Consider the following 19,183-nt stretch of genomic DNA (forward strand, 5'->3'; position numbering starts at 1 on the left):
CCCCCCCCCCACCCCCCCCCCCCCCCACCCCCCCCCCCCCCCACCCCCCCCCCCCCCCACCCCCCCCCCCCCCCACCCCCCCCCCCCCCCACCCCCCCCCCCCCCCACCCCCCCCCCCCCCCACCCCCCCCCCCCCCCACCCCCCCCCCCCCCCACCCCCCCCCCCCCCCACCCCCCCCCCCCCCCACCCCCCCCCCCCCCCACCCCCCCCCCCCCCCACCCCCCCCCCCCCCCACCCCCCCCCCCCCCCACCCCCCCCCCCCCCCACCCCCCCCCCCCCCCACCCCCCCCCCCCCCCACCCCCCCCCCCCCCCACCCCCCCCCCCCCCCACCCCCCCCCCCCCCCACCCCCCCCCCCCCCCACCCCCCCCCCCCCCCACCCCCCCCCCCCCCCACCCCCCCCCCCCCCCACCCCCCCCCCCCCCCACCCCCCCCCCCCCCCACCCCCCCCCCCCCCCACCCCCCCCCCCCCCCACCCCCCCCCCCCCCCACCCCCCCCCCCCCCCACCCCCCCCCCCCCCCACCCCCCCCCCCCCCCACCCCCCCCCCCCCCCACCCCCCCCCCCCCCCACCCCCCCCCCCCCCCACCCCCCCCCCCCCCCACCCCCCCCCCCCCCCACCCCCCCCCCCCCCCACCCCCCCCCCCCCCCACCCCCCCCCCCCCCCACCCCCCCCCCCCCCCACCCCCCCCCCCCCCCACCCCCCCCCCCCCCCACCCCCCCCCCCCCCCACCCCCCCCCCCCCCCACCCCCCCCCCCCCCCACCCCCCCCCCCCCCCACCCCCCCCCCCCCCCACCCCCCCCCCCCCCCACCCCCCCCCCCCCCCACCCCCCCCCCCCCCCACCCCCCCCCCCCCCCACCCCCCCCCCCCCCCACCCCCCCCCCCCCCCACCCCCCCCCCCCCCCACCCCCCCCCCCCCCCACCCCCCCCCCCCCCCACCCCCCCCCCCCCCCACCCCCCCCCCCCCCCACCCCCCCCCCCCCCCACCCCCCCCCCCCCCCACCCCCCCCCCCCCCCACCCCCCCCCCCCCCCACCCCCCCCCCCCCCCACCCCCCCCCCCCCCCACCCCCCCCCCCCCCCACCCCCCCCCCCCCCCACCCCCCCCCCCCCCCACCCCCCCCCCCCCCCACCCCCCCCCCCCCCCACCCCCCCCCCCCCCCACCCCCCCCCCCCCCCACCCCCCCCCCCCCCCACCCCCCCCCCCCCCCACCCCCCCCCCCCCCCACCCCCCCCCCCCCCCACCCCCCCCCCCCCCCACCCCCCCCCCCCCCCACCCCCCCCCCCCCCCACCCCCCCCCCCCCCCACCCCCCCCCCCCCCCACCCCCCCCCCCCCCCACCCCCCCCCCCCCCCACCCCCCCCCCCCCCCACCCCCCCCCCCCCCCACCCCCCCCCCCCCCCACCCCCCCCCCCCCCCACCCCCCCCCCCCCCCACCCCCCCCCCCCCCCACCCCCCCCCCCCCCCACCCCCCCCCCCCCCCACCCCCCCCCCCCCCCACCCCCCCCCCCCCCCACCCCCCCCCCCCCCCACCCCCCCCCCCCCCCACCCCCCCCCCCCCCCACCCCCCCCCCCCCCCACCCCCCCCCCCCCCCACCCCCCCCCCCCCCCACCCCCCCCCCCCCCCACCCCCCCCCCCCCCCACCCCCCCCCCCCCCCACCCCCCCCCCCCCCCACCCCCCCCCCCCCCCACCCCCCCCCCCCCCCACCCCCCCCCCCCCCCACCCCCCCCCCCCCCCACCCCCCCCCCCCCCCACCCCCCCCCCCCCCCACCCCCCCCCCCCCCCACCCCCCCCCCCCCCCACCCCCCCCCCCCCCCACCCCCCCCCCCCCCCACCCCCCCCCCCCCCCACCCCCCCCCCCCCCCACCCCCCCCCCCCCCCACCCCCCCCCCCCCCCACCCCCCCCCCCCCCCACCCCCCCCCCCCCCCACCCCCCCCCCCCCCCACCCCCCCCCCCCCCCACCCCCCCCCCCCCCCACCCCCCCCCCCCCCCACCCCCCCCCCCCCCCACCCCCCCCCCCCCCCACCCCCCCCCCCCCCCACCCCCCCCCCCCCCCACCCCCCCCCCCCCCCACCCCCCCCCCCCCCCACCCCCCCCCCCCCCCACCCCCCCCCCCCCCCACCCCCCCCCCCCCCCACCCCCCCCCCCCCCCACCCCCCCCCCCCCCCACCCCCCCCCCCCCCCACCCCCCCCCCCCCCCACCCCCCCCCCCCCCCACCCCCCCCCCCCCCCACCCCCCCCCCCCCCCACCCCCCCCCCCCCCCACCCCCCCCCCCCCCCACCCCCCCCCCCCCCCACCCCCCCCCCCCCCCACCCCCCCCCCCCCCCACCCCCCCCCCCCCCCACCCCCCCCCCCCCCCACCCCCCCCCCCCCCCACCCCCCCCCCCCCCCACCCCCCCCCCCCCCCACCCCCCCCCCCCCCCACCCCCCCCCCCCCCCACCCCCCCCCCCCCCCACCCCCCCCCCCCCCCACCCCCCCCCCCCCCCACCCCCCCCCCCCCCCACCCCCCCCCCCCCCCACCCCCCCCCCCCCCCACCCCCCCCCCCCCCCACCCCCCCCCCCCCCCACCCCCCCCCCCCCCCACCCCCCCCCCCCCCCACCCCCCCCCCCCCCCACCCCCCCCCCCCCCCACCCCCCCCCCCCCCCACCCCCCCCCCCCCCCACCCCCCCCCCCCCCCACCCCCCCCCCCCCCCACCCCCCCCCCCCCCCACCCCCCCCCCCCCCCACCCCCCCCCCCCCCCACCCCCCCCCCCCCCCACCCCCCCCCCCCCCCACCCCCCCCCCCCCCCACCCCCCCCCCCCCCCACCCCCCCCCCCCCCCACCCCCCCCCCCCCCCACCCCCCCCCCCCCCCACCCCCCCCCCCCCCCACCCCCCCCCCCCCCCACCCCCCCCCCCCCCCACCCCCCCCCCCCCCCACCCCCCCCCCCCCCCACCCCCCCCCCCCCCCACCCCCCCCCCCCCCCACCCCCCCCCCCCCCCACCCCCCCCCCCCCCCACCCCCCCCCCCCCCCACCCCCCCCCCCCCCCACCCCCCCCCCCCCCCACCCCCCCCCCCCCCCACCCCCCCCCCCCCCCACCCCCCCCCCCCCCCACCCCCCCCCCCCCCCACCCCCCCCCCCCCCCACCCCCCCCCCCCCCCACCCCCCCCCCCCCCCACCCCCCCCCCCCCCCACCCCCCCCCCCCCCCACCCCCCCCCCCCCCCACCCCCCCCCCCCCCCACCCCCCCCCCCCCCCACCCCCCCCCCCCCCCACCCCCCCCCCCCCCCACCCCCCCCCCCCCCCACCCCCCCCCCCCCCCACCCCCCCCCCCCCCCACCCCCCCCCCCCCCCACCCCCCCCCCCCCCCACCCCCCCCCCCCCCCACCCCCCCCCCCCCCCACCCCCCCCCCCCCCCACCCCCCCCCCCCCCCACCCCCCCCCCCCCCCACCCCCCCCCCCCCCCACCCCCCCCCCCCCCCACCCCCCCCCCCCCCCACCCCCCCCCCCCCCCACCCCCCCCCCCCCCCACCCCCCCCCCCCCCCACCCCCCCCCCCCCCCACCCCCCCCCCCCCCCACCCCCCCCCCCCCCCACCCCCCCCCCCCCCCACCCCCCCCCCCCCCCACCCCCCCCCCCCCCCACCCCCCCCCCCCCCCACCCCCCCCCCCCCCCACCCCCCCCCCCCCCCACCCCCCCCCCCCCCCACCCCCCCCCCCCCCCACCCCCCCCCCCCCCCACCCCCCCCCCCCCCCACCCCCCCCCCCCCCCACCCCCCCCCCCCCCCACCCCCCCCCCCCCCCACCCCCCCCCCCCCCCACCCCCCCCCCCCCCCACCCCCCCCCCCCCCCACCCCCCCCCCCCCCCACCCCCCCCCCCCCCCACCCCCCCCCCCCCCCACCCCCCCCCCCCCCCACCCCCCCCCCCCCCCACCCCCCCCCCCCCCCACCCCCCCCCCCCCCCACCCCCCCCCCCCCCCACCCCCCCCCCCCCCCACCCCCCCCCCCCCCCACCCCCCCCCCCCCCCACCCCCCCCCCCCCCCACCCCCCCCCCCCCCCACCCCCCCCCCCCCCCACCCCCCCCCCCCACCACCCAAAAGTTCCCCCCCCCCCCACCCCCCCCCCCCCCCACCCCCCCCCCCCAAAGAAAACCCCCCCCCCCCCCCCCCCCCCCCCCCCCCACCCCCCCCCCACCCCACCCCCCCCCCCCCCAGGGGGAGTCTTTGGAACCAACAGTGTGGTTGTGTTAATGATCTACGAATCGCTTTTCCATGCACAATAAATGAATTAAAGCGGTCGATCCTGGGTTCCTTTTGAAGAGACGTCGAACCTGAATTTCTTTTAGACAATCTCTCTGTCTCTGCTTTTGCCTGTACAATAGGAGGTTGATGGAGCGTGATTCTCTAATGTTCTTAGTGCGAATCACCCTGAAATCCGGAAAACACCTTCGCTTATACCTTCTGTACCGCACACTGAACTCCTTGTCATTTCATTACACAGTTCTGAAAAGTGCCAGTATATCAAGGGAATCATTCTTCCAGAACTACAAGATTGGTATTAACTCAGCTTACATGGCCTCTTTACTTCTACAGAGTGAGTTTGTTTTGGCCACGAAGCAATTCAGGGGAATTAGAGTCCCCAAATTGTTTTGCTGTACTCAGCCATCCATGGGAAAACAAATAGATGGTCAACTGACCACATTAAGGGGGAAAAAACCAAATGAAAGAGCAAGTCCTGAGATATGAGGCCTAGAGTGAGATGGAACCCCCATGCAAAGAAGCACTGAGTTTTTCTTGGGGAAAAACAGTTGAGGTTGGGGTGCTGTGTGGTTTCCGGGCTGTATGGCCGTGTTCTAGCAGCATTCTCTCCTGACGTTTCGCCTTCATTTGTGGCTGGCATTTTCGAGAGAATGCTGCTAGAACATGGCCATACAGCCCGGAAACCACGCAGCACCCCAGTGATTCTGGCCGTGAAAGCCTTCGACAACACAGTTGAGGTTGTCCTCCCACCCTACTTCTGAACATTCCAGATACTTCTGCCAGAGTTGTGGCTTAACTCCAGCTGTGGCTGCTGTGCAAAGTCTTTTTTCCACAATAGTGTTTTTACCGACCCCATGCCAGTCTTTATGGCCCATGCAGAATGGGCCCATGCGTCAGTTGCAATTCCATGGCAAACCTCGGTCAGGGCCTCTGACAGGATATATAGAAACTTCCCCAGTTCCTACTAAAAAAAAATATCACAGATTCAATTTGTAGAAGGGAGAAGTAAATTTGTTATGGGGATTTCCAGGTTGAGACAACAGAGATGCGAAAATTAAGATCATTCCCATAATAAGATTATTCCCATAATAAGATCATTCCCATAATAAGATCATTCCCTCGTACCTTCGGGACCGCATTACCCCATATGTCCCAACTCGACCTCTGCGCTCAGCAGACGCCAATTTACTGGAGGTCCCCGGCCCCTCAATGATGCAGCTGGCCTCCACTCGAGCCATGGCCTTCACGGCTCTGGCGCCGGCCTGGTGGAACACTCTCCCTCCAGCTGTCCGGGCCCTGCGGGACCTTGGGGATTTCCGCAGGGCCTGTAAGACTCAGTTGTTCCATCGGGCCTTTGGAGAGACTGGCCACTGATGGTGCCCCTGCCCCCTCCTCTTTACCCCCATGGGGCCTAATACCATCAGGACCCATTATTTCGCATTAGGAGGGTTTCGTAAGGGCGCGGGCGATGTTCTAAGATATTACTGTTGTTTTAATTATATGTATGTTTTTAGCTGATGTTTTATCTGTACACCGCCCTGAGCCCTTTGGGGATAGGGCGGTATACTAAATTTAATAAATAATAGTAATTAAAAAAAAATGTAGCGCAAGTCCTTTTTCAAGGTCACATTGGAATGGGCCTCTTCCAGACCTTTTTCTTTGGGCTCACACTTCTGAGTGCATAATTTTATTTTTTGCATTAGAAGAGAGACAGTGTATTCTCAAGCACCTCCTTGTAAAGATGCTTTATTGCATATTTTAAAAGGCAAAGGTATCTATCCCAAAGATTTATAGTGATATTCACAATTTGTTCTGTGATATACTGTAAATATTTATTAGCATCTGAACTGCCATTTATATTCTGGAAATTTGCAATCAAACGTAAGCCCTTTACCTATATTTCCAGCTATCAAAATAACCAAGTAATGTGGCCTTGTTATAAGATGCCAGTCAAGACAGTTAATTTTAATAGGTTTTGTGTGCATGGATCAAAATGTCTTTTCGGTTCTCCTAGAAAAACGGTTGAGAGAAGTCTCTCCAATAACAATGGCATGTCCTTGGAAGTCATAAATATTCAGTTAAATGCTTTCTCACTTTTCCCTTGCAGAATCTAGCCATTCAAATATTATTCCCATTGTTCTTTATTGCTGGATTGTTATTATATAGCTATATAGTTATAGATGCATCACCATCCTCTTTTAGGCACCGGTGCAAAGATTTAACCTAATAACAAGATTTCATTTTACAGACAGAAAAATTTCATTGGTTACCAAGAAGCTGAGAAGCTTGCCCATTGGTTTCCATCATTTCCGAAAGTGACATCATTTGTTTTGTTGTTGCTTCCCTCCAAATAAATTATGTGAAAGAATGTTAGAACTTAACAGTTACAATATTACATCAGACCAACTTTCATTTAGCCCAGTGTACTTCAATGTTTCCAGACCAAGGATCCAACTTTTAGTCCAAATGGCAGAACATGACCCAATGAGTTACATGCACATGGCAGGAAGTTACATGACATCACAGTCAGGCTGAAAGGAAGAGGAGGAGCCAGAGTCTCTGAATCTGTCCTTGATAGAATTCTGCTCTACTGCTGAGTGATCAATGAAAACTGAAACCGATGAAAACTGAAGGCAATGAAAACCAAGGTTCCACTGTATATGGCTGCGGTTTAAAATTTCTCTGTCCTCCAAAAAAGGATTCTGTGATTTGAGAAAACAACTCCCCTGATCTGTTCGGGGACTATGATTGGCCATGAGAAATGCTGTTCTCCAAGGAATTAGGAGAAACCTTTAAACAAACAAACAAACAAACCTAGCAAGTAGTCTCCAACAAATTCCTGAGAATTATTTTGTGACGTTGCCAGATCTGGGAGTCATTCCAGAGAGATTTTTAAAGTGCCTTTGATACAGAGCATTCAATCCTATGTCAAGTAAGTTGGACAAATTTTAGGGTCAGTAATAGCTGACTTAACACCTCTCTGTGTGACCCACATGTAAGTTGAAGATTGTGGATTCAATGTTCTATTTGCAACAGTGGTTGCAGATATTTGAGGGACATTCACAAGAAGGTATGGGCAATATAGGTCACTTTGGAAGTATTTCTTTTGTGAGTCATGAGAGTCATGAGATATGAGTACATATGGAATGGGAAGAAGGAATTGATTACAAGTGTGTCTCTGACCAAGCAACATTATACTTGGGACCTGCTAAATGCTACCTTCCATGCTTCTATCTTCCGTGAATTTGTCAAAATTCTTTTCCCAAAGTTACCCATGCTACTCACTATTTCTACATTGAGTGGCAGTGAATTCAATGCATTTAACTACTCATTATGAATTATTCAGAGGACTATTATGCATGCAGGGCTTACTCTGCAGCTTTGCTCTTCACGGCAGGATTTTCAGTTCAACCTGGAGATTCTCCCGCTGCAAATCTTCCCCAGCCAAGTCAGCTGATATTTCCCTTACTCGCCACTTCTCTTGCTGCCTGATGCTTTTTCTCTCTCTTAACACAAAGCAAAACAAAAGACCGTGCTGCTGGGTGGCCAGGGAAAGGTGGGGGAAGGCAGGAGTGGCAAGCTAAGCTGAAGAGGGCTGAACATACAACAAAGATCTTTGCTTTTTCAGTAAAGAGAAAAGAAACACTTTAAGAGGTTCTGGAAGCCACAGAGTATCAAGACCTGTTGAGTTTTTTTCCAGTTCTTGCCATGTCTCCTGGATGGGACATGACATCTGTAATCTTAGATCTGTGGTGGCGAACCTCTGGCACTCCAGATGTTATGGACTACAATTCCCATCAGCCCCTGCCAGCGTGGCCAATTGGGAATTGTAGTCCATAACACCTGGAGTGCCAAACGTTCGCCACCACTGTCCTAGATTGATATGCTAACTGCTCTAACCACTCTACTGCTGCTACTGTGTTACTTTTGCTTCCCCCCTACTTCTCAGTCTATGTTAGTAGAATAATATGTTAGCTGTGAGCTGTGGGTTTTAAGGACAGAAAGACAGTACACCTGTGTTACGTTTGGAATCATAGCACAACTTGGGCAATGGCTATTGGGGGGCGGGGGGGGTGGCATTGCCTAGCAATGATTGGGGCCCAGTAGTGTTGTATACCTTGGGTGTTCCTGTGCCAAAAAACAGTCTTCTCAAAGATTTCTAATGGGCTGCACTCCTGAGAACTGTTATTCAATAAAACTGATTTCATTATCCATCAAGTCTGGTTACTGGACAACCTAGGGCGAAAACACAGGGGTTCTCTGCTCTGTGACACGGTGAGTTTGGGGCGGGGGGGCGGGAACCATGTGCACAATAAAGAATTTGACCCAAAGTGAATGTATGCTGACTATGGGCAGACCACAACTGCATTAACGGCCAGAGTTTTCTGAATTATCTCAGACTGTAGCACATTCCCTCATTTACTTGATTGCGTAAGCCATTCAACTCAAAAAGTTCCAAACGGATTCATCATTCCAAATTTTAGGAGTGCACATATGCGCACCATCTCGTTGTTTTAAAACATTACCAAAAACTGTGCAAAGATGGGGTAAGGTGTATAGATGTTTTGCGTCCTTTCTCATCTGCGGGAACAGAGAATGGGATAGAGTACATTTATCCACATTCAAAAAAAAAAATAGGGCCATTATTTATCTTTGTCCAGGTGAAACAACAAACTTGGCTAGTAGACATTCATCACTGCTTGGTGCAACAGACTTCATCTTTTAAACCTTTTACAAAACATCATCTTCCCCTCACTGGGCCACAGTAATATTTAGGGAACTTCCATTTAGGACATTTATTTAAAACAATTCCCTTTAACTCGAAGAAATGAAAATCATGGACGTTTGCTGTATACCTAATTATGCCGTTGGTCGATCCCTCCTTAATAAAATGTTTGCTCACCAATGGAAAACAGCTGATTACATATCTGGTTAAGAGCAGGCTGTATCCACGAACAGCAATTACCTTGTAATCTTTCTAATATGTAAAATTCCATATGGAAGCTGAACCAATGTGTCTTCGGATGAAGCAGCACAGTACGGTGAGTGGAATTTTATTGAAAACCTGTAAACTCCAGAACTGTTCCCCAGAGATGAGGTTTCTTAATTTCACAAGCAGCTGACGTGAAAGTTGGCCTGACTTTTGCATGAGTCTTTCAGCCATGACAATATAATTAAATGTTGTGAATGATCTATCAACCGCCACGTACAAAGATGAAATGACAAGAAGATTTTTTAAACGACCCCGAAAGATTTTCAACAGCATATATAATAATAACACACTAAACAAGCTCATTGACACCAGACTCGATACAAAAGCAGAAGAGTTCTGGGAAATTCAGTGCTCACCTTGTGCAGAGCATTAGTTTTACACAATTGTCGCAACTCCACTTCAAGTCCATCACTGTTAAATAATATACTTGTGCAGGTTCCATATAGTCTTGCTTCATACTGCTTCACAATCTCAAACATTCACAAAACAGGCTACACTAGCGTGACCAGACGTCCCGCTTTTGGCGGGACAGTCCCACTTTTAACCAATTTGTCCCACATCCCGTGGGTTTTTTTAAATGTCCCGATTTTTGGAAGGCTGCCGTGCTGCCTTCTGGGGCGCTTCCCTTTTCCCACCCTGTGATAGGGCAAGAAACCGAGGAGCGCCCCAGAAGGCAGTGCGCTCCTGCAGCCGCGTGCGCGCACGTCCCGCTTTAAAAAGGTGAAAATCTGGTCACCTTAAGCTACACCCACCCTTAACTGGATATTGCCCTATTGTATGAAATAGACATCATTTGTAACTGGATTGGATTGGCTGTACAGGAAAATCCACTTACTGGTTATTGCTGTGGCCCAGTGATAGTACAATACCCAATGATATGTGAATACAGCCCATAATTGCAGCACACCATAGCATTTAGGGAGGATTCACATTCCTACCACTGTGCATGTCTTAATATGGAGAACAAAGTGAAGCCCTTATTGGGGAAAAATCAGAAGGTATTGACAGATGCTGGAGCCATGCCTGTGACACCATGAGATGCAGCTACTAAATGAGCAGCATGAGGTGACACCATTTATTGGCGCCAGGTTCTCCCAGACTAGCCTGGCCTTGTTAGAGCTTGGAAGCCATGGAGGGTCAGATGAGGGATTGCTAAGGAAGACTTGAGTTGCTGTGCAGAGGAAGGTAATGCCAAACCACTCTGTCCATCTCTTGTATTGAGAACCCCATGAAAGGTCACCATGAATTGGTTTCAACTTTACAATACTTAAAAATATAAAGGTAGTCCCCTGTGCAAGCACTGGGTCATTACTGACCCAGGAGGCAATGTCACGTCACAATGGTTACTAGGTAGACTTTGTTTATGGGGTGGTTTGCCATTGCCTTCCCCTGTCACCCACACTTTCCCCCCTGGCATGCTGGGTACCCATTTTACCAGCCTCAGAAAGATGGAAGTCTGAGTCAACCTTGAGGCGACTATATGAAACAGTCTATATGGAGCAGTAGTGGCGTAGGAGGTTAAGAGCTGTGGAGGCTTATCTGGGGAATTCAAATTAGCCTGTGCACTCCCACACACGCCAGCTGGGTGACCCTGGGCTAGTCACAGCTTCTTGGAGCTCTCTCAGCCCCACACACCTCACAGGGTGTTTGTTGTGAGGGGGGAAGGGCAAGGAGATTGTAAGCCCCTTTGAGTCTCCTGCAGGAGAGAAAGGGGGGATATAAATCCAAACTTCTCCTCCTCCTCCTCCTCCTCCTCCTCCTTTGAGTCTCCTGCAGGAGAGAAAGAGGGGATATAAATCCAAACTCCTCTTCTTCTTCTTCTTCTTCTTCTTCTTCTTCTTCTTCTTCTTCTTCTTCTTCTTCTTCTTCTTCTTCTTCTCTTCCTCTTCCTCTTCTTCTTCTTCTTCTTCTTCTTCTTCTCCTCCTCCTCCTTTTCCTCCTCCTCCTCCTGCTCCTTCTCCTCCTCCTCCACCTTCTCCTTCTCCTTCTCCTTCTCCTTCTTCTCCTCCTCCTCCTCCTCCTCCTCCTCCTCCTTCTCCTCCTCCTCCTCCTCCTCCTTCAAACTAACAGGTAGTCATCAGATCTTTCTGTCACATATGTGCCACATCACAGCTGACTTATGGTGACTCCAGAAATAATGGCACTAGGTTCAGCTAGGCCCATAGTTGCGACAGGGGGCAGGGCATGTGCTTAGGAGTTGAGCGTGCGTGTCCCTGGGTTGCCGTATGGCTATACTGTTTCACCCAGCAACGACATGCTGACGCACGTGGGGCTTGAGAATGGAGCAGGCTGATAAATAGCAGCACGCGGTGGTCTCGGCCTCTTTCGGCGCCTGAAAGACCAACTGACCCACCCACCCTCCCGAAAGGGATGGGGCTTTTTTTAGTTTATATCGTCGCAGTCCGCAGAAGAGTGCATAATTTTGGGGGGGAGACGGTGCTTGCACGCTGAACCTCCCCGCCCTTGGGGGCCTCCATAAGAGGCTGGGAAGGGTGAGGGCTCAGGGAGCATGCCTTGAAGGGCCTCTGCGATGGATTCCAATACCCCAGATGCTGGGGCCACAAAGAAAAGGGCGGATGCCCCGTGGCCCAGCAGAAAAGACTCCCTGAATAGGGTAAGCCGGGATCAGCCTGGGAGGCTGACCGGCCGAGTTCATGCGCTCCTCTTGCTCGCCCAGCTCCATGTGATAAGAATAATTTAAACAAAAAGGGCTGTGGCCCGATTCCATTTCAAGCCATGTCCGCAATTATTGAGTAGCATCTGCACATCCGGCCACAAAGAGATTTTCAGGACAAGTAAAAAGTAGAGGTGGTTTGCCATTGCATTCATATACAGAGTCTTCCTTGGTGGTCTCCCATCCAAATACCAACCCTGCCAAGGTTCTGAGATCTGATGAGATCAGGCTATATATGCCATCCTGCCTTTCCTCCCTCTTTAAATCGTTAGCAACTTATCCGTGCTCAAAAAGTACCGGTTCTTTTCAAACCTGGATGTATCTAGATTCGTTTTTTCAGTGGGGAATCGACCTATGATTAAATCCTGGGCGGGGAAATGAGGAGAAATTGAGTGATTTTTTTTAGATCATGAAGGAAAATTCTAGGCCTTGGGGGAAGAAAGCAAACATTTTGCTCAGTTGACGGAAGAGTCATGCTCTTCAGATACTCTTTCATCCACACCCGATAATACAGTGAGGCTAGACAAAACACATTTATTAAAAAAGCGATTCAAAGCATTTGATGTTAATGATAAACTTGACATCTCAAATCACAGCTGTTTCCCTACGCTAGCCAACGGCAAAGCAACACTTTTGAAATGAAGGCAAACATCGATTATTAGCAGCAGAGCGGCAACGAGATAATTTCAAACAAAAAACAATATTATTCAAAAGACGGTATGGGCAAAACCAGTGAAATTATCACAATAATTTAGCCTCATAAAGTGATTTGTTTTTTTTTCCTTGAGATAAAAATGGATGCCTGACAGACAGCCCAATTTGTTACAGAAGAACATGAATTTTGTGAAAATGTTTCTAATATATATGCACGTGGCGGGGGATCTTTAATTTTTTAAAAATACATATGAGAAAAGTCATTTAACTTGCCTTGGTCTTTTTTAATAAGCACAATATCTGTTTAATTCTTGGTATAAGCTTTTGTGTGCACACACACTTCCTTTCTTAATTCAGTTGTTCCATTCTGTACATAAAATCCAAAACATATGCAAAGGCAAAAGCTGACCAAACTGTAAAGTATTTAGTTCACAGAGACTTCCAGTTTCTTCAGCAACAAATATTAACTCTTAAATGCTGAATTTACAGCCGTTGGCCATTAAATATCAAAATAATATTAAAGCTTTAACATAATTATTGATCTTTCTCTGTTGGATCTTAACAGTCCTTAACCTTCCAAACCATTATCAATTTATTTATTTTTCCTGTTTTGATCAAGAGCTTCCAATTGTCCATGAATTCAGCTAAGTTTTTTTTCTTTAAGTAACCAAGATAACCTGGCCATCTTGGTCAGCTGTAATACTTTCACACATAAGAACATAAGAAGAACATAAGAACAAGCCAGCTGGATCAGACCAGAGTCCATCTAGTTCAGCTCTCTGCTACTCGCAGTGGCCCACCAGGTTAGTGTGACCATTAGTCCCGTTTTCGGGGGGACGTTCACGCTTTTTAACAATTAGTCCCTCGTCCCGAGGGGTTTTAGAAAAGTCCCGATTTTTGAAGGCTGCAGCAACCATTTGTTGTTACATTTTCTTCAGTTCGGGGAACCGGTTGTTAAAGATTAACTTCAACACCTTTGATGACTCTCCCTTAGTTCTGCAAACTGCCGGTTAATGATTAACTTCACCTTCAACTGACCCAGCATGTCTGTTAATGATTAATCCCCCTCCCCCACAATGGGAGGTAGTGTTGAGAGGCTCTGTTTTAAAAAGTATCCAAGAAATTGCCCGCCCGAAGAGCGCCCACCATAATAGCGACGCAGGCCGGAGGAAAAGCCCGTGCCACAGCCAGGCCGGCTGCGGGCAATGGATATACCATACCTACTGCTTGCAGGGCCCGGTTGAAAATGGGTCAGCTGACTTCGGCCTGGCCGGCCACCAGGAAAGCGGCCACCTGGCAACCAGCGAGGCGGGCAGGAGGCAAAGCCTGCGGCACGGCCAGGCCGGCCGCGGGCAAGGGATGCGCCCGCCCTGCTGCTTGCAGAGGCCCGGTGAAGATGGGCCCAACGGCTGAGACTGGCCGGCCGCCGGGAAACCAACCGCCAGGAAACCACCCGCCTCGCACCCGCCCATACCGCCCGCATCGCAACCAGCGAGGTGAAAAAAAACAGACTTCGCCCGACGCATAGCCAGAGCGACGCTGGCGGGCAAGGGATCTGCGCGCCTGCCCTGCACTACTTACAGAGGCCCGGTGGCTGGAATCAGCTGGCTTCGGCCACAACCCGACCACCGGGAAAGCCACAGCCTGGCAACCAGCGAAGGCGGGCAGGAGGTACAAAAAAACCAGCGGAAACGGCCATTAAGGGCCGACAGCGAGCAACGAATGCGCCCGCCCTGCTGCTTGCAAAATTTGGACGGACGAACGACGGGTTAATGACTCGACCTGGCCGGACGCCGAGGAAATCCATACGAAGAAACCAGCGAGGCCGGGCAGGAAAAAACATAGACCCGCTGCACGGTAAGGCCGACCGCAGACAAAGGATGCGCCATCCCTGCTGCTTGCAGGGTGGGCGGAGATAAGGTCCGGCGACTCGACACAGCCGACCACAGGGAAAGCGCCCGCATACAAAACCAGCGATGGCGGGCAGGAGGCAAAGCCAGCGGCCGCGTAGCCAGGGCGACGGCGGGCGAAGGGATACGCCCACCTGCTGCTTGCAGGGGTGGATGAAGATGGATCCGGCGGCTAAATACCTGGCCGGACGCCGGGAGAGCGCCCGCTTCGCCAATAGCCCGAAGGCCGGGCGGGAAAACTGGAGCGTTACTGCGAAGACGGTCATACGCCCGCCCTGCTGCTTGCAGGGCGGATGAAGATGGAGTCCGGCTGCTCGGCCTGGCTAACTTCTTAATGAACGGGAGGCGCCATACCTGCTGCTTCCAGAGGCGAAGATGGGTCCAATGACTCGGCCTGGCCGGCCGCCCGGAAACCATGCCCGCCTTGCAATAATGGCGGGCAGGAGGGCTGAACCCGCAGCACGGCCAGGCCGACCACAGGCAAAGGGATACGCCCGCCATACTGCTTGCAGGGCGGGTGAATCAATGAAGCAGCCTGGCCTAGCCCGACCACAGGGAAAGCGCTCCGCCGCGCAACCAATTAAGGTTTGAGGGCAGGAGGCAAAGCCAGCGGCATGTAGCCAGGCCGACCTTGAACAAGGGATACGCCCATACTGCTGCTTGCAGAATTGGATGAAAGATGGGTCCAGCGGCTTGGCTTGGCCGGCCGCCGGTACACAGCGTACATACGCAACCAGCAAAGCCGGGCAGGAGAATAGGCCCGCAGCATGAAAGCCAAGGCGACAGCGAGCACGAGATTTACCACGCCCTGCTGCTTGCAGGCCGGACGAAGATAGAGGCCGGCAACTCGGCCTGTGGCGGCCGCCGGGAAAGCGCCCGCCTCTCAACCAGCGAGGCGGGCAGGAGGCAAAGCCCACGGCGCGGCAAGCAGCAGGGCGGGCGAAGACGGGCTCGGCCTGGCCGGCCGCCAGGAAAGCGCCCACCTTAGTAGGAAAGGAGAGGGTCATGCGCAGAAACACCAGGAGATTATTGAGCTTGTTCCTCCTGGCTATTAAAGAGTAAAGTGACTTGAGTTTTGTTAAAGCGTTCTGCCCTGATGGCATGGGGATGGAGAGGGCACTGGTTACCCATGCCTGGTTTCTGCTGGTAAAACCTTATGCCTAGTTGCCATGGGGATGGAGAGGGGCACGGTTTGCCGGTGCCTGGTTTCTGGTGGCCAAACTTTCTGCCCTGGTGGCATGGGGATGGGAGGGGACCGGTTGGCCAGTGCCTGGTTTCTGCTGGCAAACCTTTCTGCCCTGGTGGCATGGGGGACGGAGAGGGGCACAGTTTGCCCATGCCTGGTTTCCGCTGGGAAAACTTTCTGCCCTGGTGCCATGGGGATGGGGAGGGCAAGGTTTGGCCAGTGCCTGGTTTCTGCTGGAAAACTTTCTGCCCTGGTGGCATGGGGACGGAGAGGGCACAGTTTGCCCATGCCCGGTTTCTGCTGGCAAAACTTTCTGCCCTGGTGCCATGGGGATGGGGAGGGGAGATTTTGCTATAATCTGGCAGAAAAATAGTGAGGATCTGTAATTTGGAACTCCATTTTTGTACTGTGAGTGGCACCAAAAAGCATAGGATCCATATTTGGGGGGGGGAGGGGGGTAGTCTGTGCATATGAACATAGTAACTAGTGATGTGAAGGTGAATTTGGGGTTACCCGAAAGTGCAAAATCCCTGAGAGTCCATGAGGATCCTGACTTTGAACCTACCATGGTGCCATGGAGCATGGCATGCAGGATTATTATGTTCAGACAATAATGTCTAGGGTATGAGCTGTGATGTTCTGGTGATTTTGGGGGGTGATAAGTGGAAGAGATCACTTGAAGGATCCATGTTTTTCAAGTAGGTTTTTGCACTACTACGGCACCATGAGGCGTGGACTGTGTGATTGTTGTGTTTTATACATGTGGCTAGTGACTGGAGTTGTGATGTTCTGGTGATTTTGGGATGATTCCCAGTGCAAAATCCTTGAGGATCTGTTTTTCAAGCAGGTTTTTGTGCCACTGCAGCACCACAAAGCATGGGATCGCGTGATTGTTTTGGTGCTTCCACTGCAGAATAAGACATGTTCTATAATTTTATGGTGATTTCATTTCATTCCAGTCTTAAAAAATCATATGAATTCATGATGATCTGTTTTAAAATCATCTGCATCTGGTTTTTACCCAGATTTGTGAGGTTGGGCATGTTCTATAATGTGATGGCCACTTTGAGATGATGACCTGCTGCAAAAAAACTTTTTTTTTTTGTCATGGTGGAGGAGGGCGGTTGCCGGGGGCGGGACACTTATATTTTGCCCCAGGCTCGAAATTTTCCCCAGCTACGCCTCTGGCTTGTCGCGGCAGCCTCCTGCGCTGCGGCACTGCCTTCTGGGGCACTCCCCTGTTTCCTGCCCTGTGCTCTTTCGCCAACCCCCCCCCCCCCCACCCCGGTCAATGGCGTCCCACTTTACCAATGTTAAAATCTGGTCACCTTACACCAGGTGCCATTGGGAGCTCACATGCAAGAGGTGAAAGCAATGGCCTTCTGCGGCTGTTGCTCACGAGCACCTGGTCTGTTAAGGCATTTGCAATCTGAGATCAAGGAGGATCAAGATTAGTAGCCATAGATCGACTTCTCCTCCATAAATCTGTCCAAGCCCCTTTTAAAGTTATCCAGGTTAGTGGCCATCACCACCTCCTGTGGCAGCATATTCCAAACACCAATCACACGTTGCGTGAAGAAGTGCTTCCTTTTATTAGTCCTAATTCTTACCCCCAGCATTTTCAATGTACGCCCCCTGGTTCTAGTATTGTGAGAAAGAGAAAAAATTTTCTACTCCATGCATAATTTTATAGACTTCAATCATATCCCCCCTCAGACGTCTCCTCTCCAAACTAAAGAGTCTCAAATGCTGCAGCCTCTCCTCATAGGGAAGGTGCTCCAGTCCCTCAATCACATGATTCTTCAATTGTAGGTATAGCTGGAGTTTTCAATTTCTGTGCGGATAGTAGGCCCCTTCCACACATGCAGAATAATGCACTTTCAATCCACTTTCACAATTGTTTGAAAGTGGATTTTGCTCTTCCGTAAAGCAAAATCCAGCTGCAAAGTGCGTTGAAAGTGGACAGAAAGTGCATTATTCTGCAATGGACAGAAGGGATCGTAGTTTTGCTGCTGCTGTTTTATTTAAAACAGAGTTCCGTGGGTTTTTCCCCAGAAATCTGTCCTTAAATCCCAACAGGAAGCCTCAGGTTTCATTTGCATATTAGTCTTTAAAATCTTTAGGATTATGTGTGCATGCAAATGTCTTGATACGCTATCTGAAGAAGTGCACATGAATGCTTATATCAAGAATAAAATTATGTGGGTTTCAAAGAAGCCTTTGGTCTCAAACTTCCTTCTGCTGCTTCAGACCAACAGGGTTACCCATCTGAATCCACAATATCTGTATTATGAATCATACATTGGGACTAGATGAGAAGAATTCAGAGATGAATCTCCTTACAAAATTTGCACCCGCCTTTGTACCTAATCAGGGATATCATAGCAGTTATATATATAAATATAAGATACAATAAAAACAATTCATAAAAACAATTAAAAACCGAAACACATATTTGTGTTAAAAACCGAAAACATATTAAAAGCACAGAGAACTGTAATTAAAACTTAGGACAGGAAGGAGGTGTCACAGAGGGAATGCTAGATTAAATTTAAAAAAGTCTTTACCAGTTCACTGGCTTTGTGGAAGACTGTGATAGAAGGGAGCAGGTGAATCTCCCAAGGGAGGAGGAGAGGAGGAGGAGGAGGAGGAGGGAGGAGGAGGAGGAGGAGGAGGAGGAGTGTGGATTTATATCCCCGCTTTCTCTCCTGTAAGAGACTCAAAGGGGCTGACAATCTCCTTGCCCTTCCCCCCTCACAACAAACACCCTGTGAGGTAGGTGGGGCTGAGAGAGCTCCGAGAAGCTGTGACTAGCCCAAGGTCACCCAGCTGGTGTGTGTGGGAGTGTACAGGCTAATCTGAATTCCCCAGATAAGCCTCCACAGCTCAGGCGGCAGAGCGGAGAATCAAACCCGGTTCCTCCAGATTAGATACACGAGCTCTTAACCTCCCACGCCACTGCTGCTTCCAGACTAGCTTCCATGACTGAGAGAGCCCTTTCTCGTTGCCAGATGCCTAACCTCAGAAGGTTGGGCCACGTAAGCAGAGCCCCAGAAGATGATGTTCATGATTAGGTAGGTTTGTATGGGAGCAGATAGTCCTTCAGGTATGTTGGTACCAAGCCACATAGGGCTCTAGAGGTCACTCAACACTTGTAAAGGAAAATAGCACATGGTACAGCCCAAGACTGTACCAGTCAAACATGGAAGTGAGATAGAATTCACATTTCCAAGGTGGGGAAACTCCCAGCACCCCCTCCACTCTTCCATTGTCCACTCTTGCTTTGGAAAGGGGTGGGGGAATGCAAGGATGGGATAGTGCTTCATGATGCCACCATGTTATTTCTTGCTGTGTAAAGTGACATCATTGTATCACCAAATGCTCTAGCATTCACTTGAAACTATGGTAAAGCCATAAAGTGAACGCTAGAGCGACCAGTGATGCAGTGATGTCATTTCCCATTGCTCAGCCAGAAATAACATCACAACATTGGGAACTTCTGTTCTTTTGAGTCTCTGACCCCC

The sequence above is a fragment of the Sphaerodactylus townsendi genome, linkage group LG08, assembly GCF_021028975.2.
Source record: "Sphaerodactylus townsendi isolate TG3544 linkage group LG08, MPM_Stown_v2.3, whole genome shotgun sequence".
Lineage (NCBI taxonomy): Eukaryota > Metazoa > Chordata > Lepidosauria > Squamata > Sphaerodactylidae > Sphaerodactylus > Sphaerodactylus townsendi.